Raw genomic sequence first — 6,159 nt, 5'->3', positions numbered from 1 at the left:
TTTTTTTCTATATAAGAAAAATAAGGGGGAAAATCACACCTCTTCTTTTAGGGCCACTGCAAGGGGGCTAAAAAATGTAACTCAAACAGTGGGACCACTGTCTCATCACCAATGCAGAGATTCATATTCTTGATGAGAACCAACTTCTATTGGGTCACAGCAGAGTTCACAAAAAGAATGGAGTACCTTACCCTCCTAGAATGATGCTTGGATAAGCATTTTGGAATTCTTACTCCCCTGTGATCTTCTGTAGGATTTAATCTGCATTTATATTACTGATGTATTGCCAGAAATATTTAAGTGATGGCAAACATCTTGAGGAAAATGATGATGTCTCCCTCTATATTTTGTCTTCTAGTAATGGCTAGAACAATAACTAGCACTTTGCCTGACATGTAACAGTGAATCAACAAAGATTTGTAAAATAAATGGAGAAAACAAGCAAAAACAACTATTAATTCTAAGAAGCTCATATAGAATTCAGAGGTGAGTAAGAGAAGTAAAATATCAGAGAAAATTGTGGGTACCAGATAAATGGTAAACAATACTCATAGATTACATTTTCCTATTATTTTAATTTTCTGAAGCATTTTTACACTTGAGGTAGCTTAGCATACTCACTAAAGTCAACATGAAGTACATAAAATGGATAGCAGGAAAGTCTTTTCAAAGATGAAAGAATTTGGGCTGGTAGAGTGGCTCAAGACTAAGAGCATCTGCCTAGCAAGCATGAGGCTGAGTTCAAACCCCTATGCTGCACTCCCACCCCAAAAAGAGAAAGGAAAAATTGAAACAAGGAAAGATTAATTGATTTCCTCAGTAAAGAGCTGGGTTATTACAAAGGTTCTAGAATGCCTTCTAGTTCTGTCAAAACTTTCTGCTCTTTTTTCTTTTTCTTTCTTTTTTATGTTCTTCCTTTTTTTTTTTTTGAGAGGAAGAGAGGACTACCAGGGAATCACTTAAGGGTTATACCATAAAACCAGGTCTCTACATGGACAGTGATGTTACACTTGAGGACTTGCTCATCACTTAACATTAGCAAGGAGTTTTTTCTAGCCATCATCCCTTTAGAAACTTCAACATTAAGGAACTTCTGCTAGAAAACATCCAGCTCCTGGCAACTCCTTCTTCCAAAATAATCTATCATTTCATCTTCTGACAATTTTGATAACTCTAAAGCTTGTCCCAAAATTTAACACAATTTCTCTCAAGTTTAAAAGTTTTTCTTTTCCTTCTCCCTTGGAGCCACACAGAATAATCTAGTCCCTCTTCCATGTGGCAGGCATAGTATACATGCAAAGACCGCTATCACAACCACCTTCTGCCTTGGTTGTGGCTTCTCCAAGTTCCCTAATGTGTCTGTTCTCCCTAGGGTACCATTCCTAATTCTTGGTCTCCTCTCACACACCCTGTCTTTGTCTCTGTTGAAGCGCTTCTTCAAGTGTGTTGTGCAGAAAGTGGGGGCTGAAGAACTTTGTGGGACAGCATGACCATGATGCCTTGATACAATATTTCTGTTAATGCAGCCTAACAGAGAATTCAGGCTCTGTTGACCAATATTTTGCTTATTATTTTAAAAAGTCTTTTTGGAGAATGCTTTAATCTTATCTAATTTATTTGGGGGAAATTGAAGTACAAACTTTAATAGGCCAACTATTGTATTGAGGCTCTGGAGTTAAGTCAACATGGATTAGCTTCTCAGCTCCAACATATACTAACTTTATGAACATGGACAAATTTTATAGCCTGTCTTTGCCTCAGTTTCTTGTATATAAAATAGATAATAATAATAATGTATCTCATAAAGTTATTGGAAGGGATTAAATAAAACAGTGTGTGTAATATGCCTAAAACAGTAATAAACACCCAATAAATGGTAGGTTTCTTTTTCTTTTTTTCTTATGAGTTTCATTCCACAATTCCATTTTGTAACATTTTATAAGCTGATTAGTTCATTCAATGCATTTGCTATTGCTCTTGCCTCCTTTGACTCATTCACAAATTTCATGCCTTCTTTACATTTTTCTAAGTAATTTTGAAAACATTTTCCAAAGTAGAACCCAAAGCATATACCTTCCAATAGGTTAACATTGATCCATTAATCAGTACTCCCATGGCCACAATTGTTGAAGCAGTCATAAAACCACCTATTCTCACCTAAATTTTTGTCATTTAAGCATAAAGGAATTTATAGCAAATAACCTAAGGATGTAGTAATCACCCAGGAGTTTTATTACAACTTAACATATTATTGTATTTCCTCAGATTTCTTTTTAAGAAATAAAATATCTTAGAGTCAGTTGGAACCTCCTTCCTGGTCCAGTCCTCCTCTAGTTCTCCTTAGAGATGACCATTATTTTGTAACTTCATTGTCATCTTGTTCATATTTTTGCAGCCTGCTCATAAAAATACCTGATTTGACTTTATCAAAAGGCTTTATGAAATTTGAAATTTTCATGTGCTAATGTTATCAGAGAGAAGTTCTTTAGCAATGGGAGTTTAACAACTCTTGCTAAATAAAATGAAAACACAATTATGGCAGAATATGGGATACCTTTTAGAAATAAAGAAAACTGGACAACTAGATCTCAAAAAGCCCAGGGACGCTGTCACCTCCTGGTATTGAGATCAATTTTAGGTTAGAATATCTTTATTATGATGAATTTGCTTCAACTTTTTTCTATCTGTTCTTCATACCATAAAGAGAGAGGAATGGGTGAGTATAATTGGCTTCACCAATGATTTGTGCTTACCCTTTGGCCAAGGTAGAAGAGGCCATATGCTCTTGTTTCTTTACTTTAATGTCCTTGAGCTGCCCACCTTAACCTCCCCACCAAGATTGCATAATTACCTAGTGTGGGGAGAAGGGATGGTGGTGGGAGAGCCAAGGGACTGAGTTATAACAGAAATATTCAGCTGGATGTGATTTATTGGTAACATACTAGTTCTTGTGTTCCTTTCATACCCTATGTAAATGTGTTATTATTTTGTATTTGTCAAATATATTTTAAAAATAAAATGAACTTTGAGAAGACAATAGCATTCAAAGAAAGTTTTTTGGTTCCTGATATAAAAGGATACTACTAAAAGAAGGCAAATAGATTTTGGACAGGTGGACGCAAGAGATTTATAACATTTCCAGCAGCCACAATAAAACTGAGGTGTCAATTTTTTTACCCTGTTACAAAGCAAAAATTGGTTTGGGCTAACCTTAGCTATCCCATGCTGGCCGGCAATTACTTTGTTCTTTTCCAAAGTATGTGTAGATCTTTCCTTCACTTGCCTATCCAGTCACATTTCATTTTGTTTCAAGGGCCATAAAGCCACTCAGATAAGCTTAAGAAAAAAAGGAAAATTAATTGTACCACAATTGGAGTATCCCACAGAACTCAAGGACGTTAAAGATAACCAAGCATAGAAACAAAAGCAAATTGCCTCAGTGTCAGCAGGTGAAGGGCAAACACTTGCCTATTGCAAGGGACTGAGATGGGGGTAGGGAGAACAGTACTTTTTTCTTTTAATGTTTGTAGGCAGACACAGTCCTGAAAAATGAGCACATGCATGGGAGAATATAATGGGTATCCTACTACATAGCACTTTCTAGTCTTTTGTCTAGGCTCTGTGTTTCATTTATTCTCTATAATTTTCAGAATCTACCTTTTTCTTCTAACCCCAAGAAATTTATCTAGAATTATTCAGACTGTATTATGACCTAATCTTTTTATAGCTATTCAGAAACAAATTATTTCTTTATATGTTTACCTTTTTATTTATTATGTCCCTTGATTGGTTCCAAAAACAATTTCCACTGATAATCAACAGTTCATTTTGGTGTGTTTTCTCAAGACTCTAAAGTATTATTTGATGGAACTTGGAAATCCGAAATCATATGTGGTCTCAACTTTTTATTTTTTGATTCAGAATCTTGCGAAGTAGCCCAGGCTGGCCTGGAACTCTCTATGTAACCTGCAACTTGTATTCCTCCTCCTCATGTCTCAGGTGCTGGGATTATACGTGGGTATCACCATGCCCAGCTCAAACTTTTAAAATTTATTTCTTACTTCCCATTATATTTCTCAGCAATCTACTCAAGGAAACCAAAGAAAGAAGGAGGTTTATTGGATCACTACACAGGTAAGGTTGCAGCAAGGAACAACCAACAAAAAGCTGTAACTCACCACTCTCCCCCTAAACACACACATAGAAATGAAGGAAGATGATCAAAGCTCAAAACAGATAGGCCAGGAGCGTTGTATGAAGGTACAGTTGCAACACAGGAAGCATAATTGGCTAGAGATGGCTTTCTCCTGTAGAAGGATGCATAGAGTTAAGAAGTTAACTACAAAAATTATGTTTTGAAGTGAAGGAGCTAAGAGTAAAGTGCCAGAGTGTGCTAAATGGTGGGCTTTGTATGAATTCATTTCTAAGCTTACCCTGCCATATATGAGCTAATTACGAAAGAGAAATATATTGAATCTAGCCTATGAGAAAGAGCAGCTTTAAAAAGAATAATGTGGCCATACTCAAAAAGGAAGCATTAGTTACTAATTCTGAAATTATGCTGAAGTTTCTTTATAATGAAAGAATTAACTCCAAGTCATAAAACTGCTTAGCTATTTGAAAAGTGATGTTTTTCCTTTCTATCATTCCACATTTTTTCTTAAAACACCATTTTTTTCCCTCAGAAACAAAACGTTCTAATCTTTTGGTTTGCTACAGTTATTTTTCTAAAATAGAAAAATAAAATAATCAGATTGTTACGGGTTTGTTAAAGTGCTGACTATGACCAATGCTGTTGAAGAGAAGGAAAAATGAAATGAGTAATTATGTCTGTTACAATATAGGGAATAGGGAGGGAATGAAGAAAGAGGAACAGAAAGAGGAATGTGTTCTAACTAGAGGAGGGGAGGGGAAGATATAATACAAAAGAAGCCCTTAACAGATAACTCTGATAGAAGAAAGGAGAAGCTTCCTAGAGTTTCTTCAGCAGGTTGAGGGATAAGGGTCCTTCTGCCCTCTAAATCCTGCTCCCAATATAACCAAATCAGTGGTGAAGTCTAACTTTGACCCTTCTCACTTAGACCATATATGTTGTTTCTTCTAAACCTTCTAATTTCTGAGTAAGGTCCCATTCCTTCTCCTCTCTAAACATACTTTTTCCGTTTGGAGGAGAAAAGCAAGTAGTAGAAAGCCCCTAACTTTTTCAGCCTACCCCCACCCTGTCTAGTGTTCCCTTCTTAATTGAGAGGCTGGATTTGCTCTTCCAGTCTTCATAAATTGGTATTACTCTGATTCTAAAGGTATCTCAAAGCAATGCTTGGAGAGGAGGTGGTCTAAGGGCTTGGTGGTCAATCATCTGAGAAATCAGTGACTTCAATCCTGAGTGAAGAAATCTTTCTTCTTTCTGGCAGTCAGTAAAGCTCAAACTGCTTTTCTGGTAAGGATGGAAGAAAGAAACCAACTCTAGGAACCAGTAAGTTTCATGGTCACTCATTCATTAATTCATATAACATTTACTAAGTGCCTTCTCTGTGTCAGCTACTATGTTTATTGCAAGAGACACCAAACAGATGTGATCCTGTGCTAATGGACCTTGTGGTCTAGCAGCAGAAACAGCTGCAATATACAACATGACACAAAATGTTCTTCAGAATCAGGGGTAGAGGCAGAGAAAACCAACTGCAATGCTGGAGGAATATAGAAGTAGAAGAGCAAACCTCAGGTTCTGAGGGTGCTTAAGATTTAAAGATGAGAGTATTTCCTTAGCTAAGGAAGAAGGCTGGATTATAGGATTTTTAGGTTCTTGGGTTGGATTTATATTCTAAGAAAAAAAATGTCACTTTGGGATATGTCCTTTGTATGATTGATACGGTTATTCTTTTTATACTCTTAGGTTTGTGTGTAGTAGTAAGTGATCGGGAGAGATTATTTTACTTCTCTCAGAAATTTCACTGAGAGACTAAATGTATTAGGGGTTTCAGCAAAAAAAAAAATGTTAAGTATTAGAGGTTATAAGAAGATACGTTAGGAAATACTACACACTGGAGGTCTCAGGTGGCAGCTATACAGAACAAAAAAGTTTATACACTGACAAGAATGACTATCGCCATAGTTAAAGCATGTCTGGCAAGAATGACAAACACTGGATATTGATGTAGA

General features: G+C 36.2%; 1 long non-coding RNA gene across 1 annotated transcript; it reads left to right on the top strand.

Moving 5' to 3' along the window:
* Nucleotides 1-270: 270 nt before the first annotated feature.
* LOC141423059 (uncharacterized) lies at nucleotides 271-5,687 on the top strand. The gene is made up of 3 exons (XR_012447717.1): nucleotides 271-486; nucleotides 4,081-4,134; nucleotides 5,301-5,687. It is a non-coding gene; the product is annotated as an uncharacterized lncRNA (long non-coding RNA).
* The last annotated feature ends 472 nt before the right edge of the window (nucleotides 5,688-6,159 follow it).

Source organism: Castor canadensis, chromosome 5 (genome assembly GCF_047511655.1).
Source record: "Castor canadensis chromosome 5, mCasCan1.hap1v2, whole genome shotgun sequence".
NCBI classification, from domain to species: Eukaryota; Metazoa; Chordata; class Mammalia; order Rodentia; family Castoridae; genus Castor; species Castor canadensis.
This window is presented reverse-complemented; position numbering and strand designations above follow the sequence as displayed.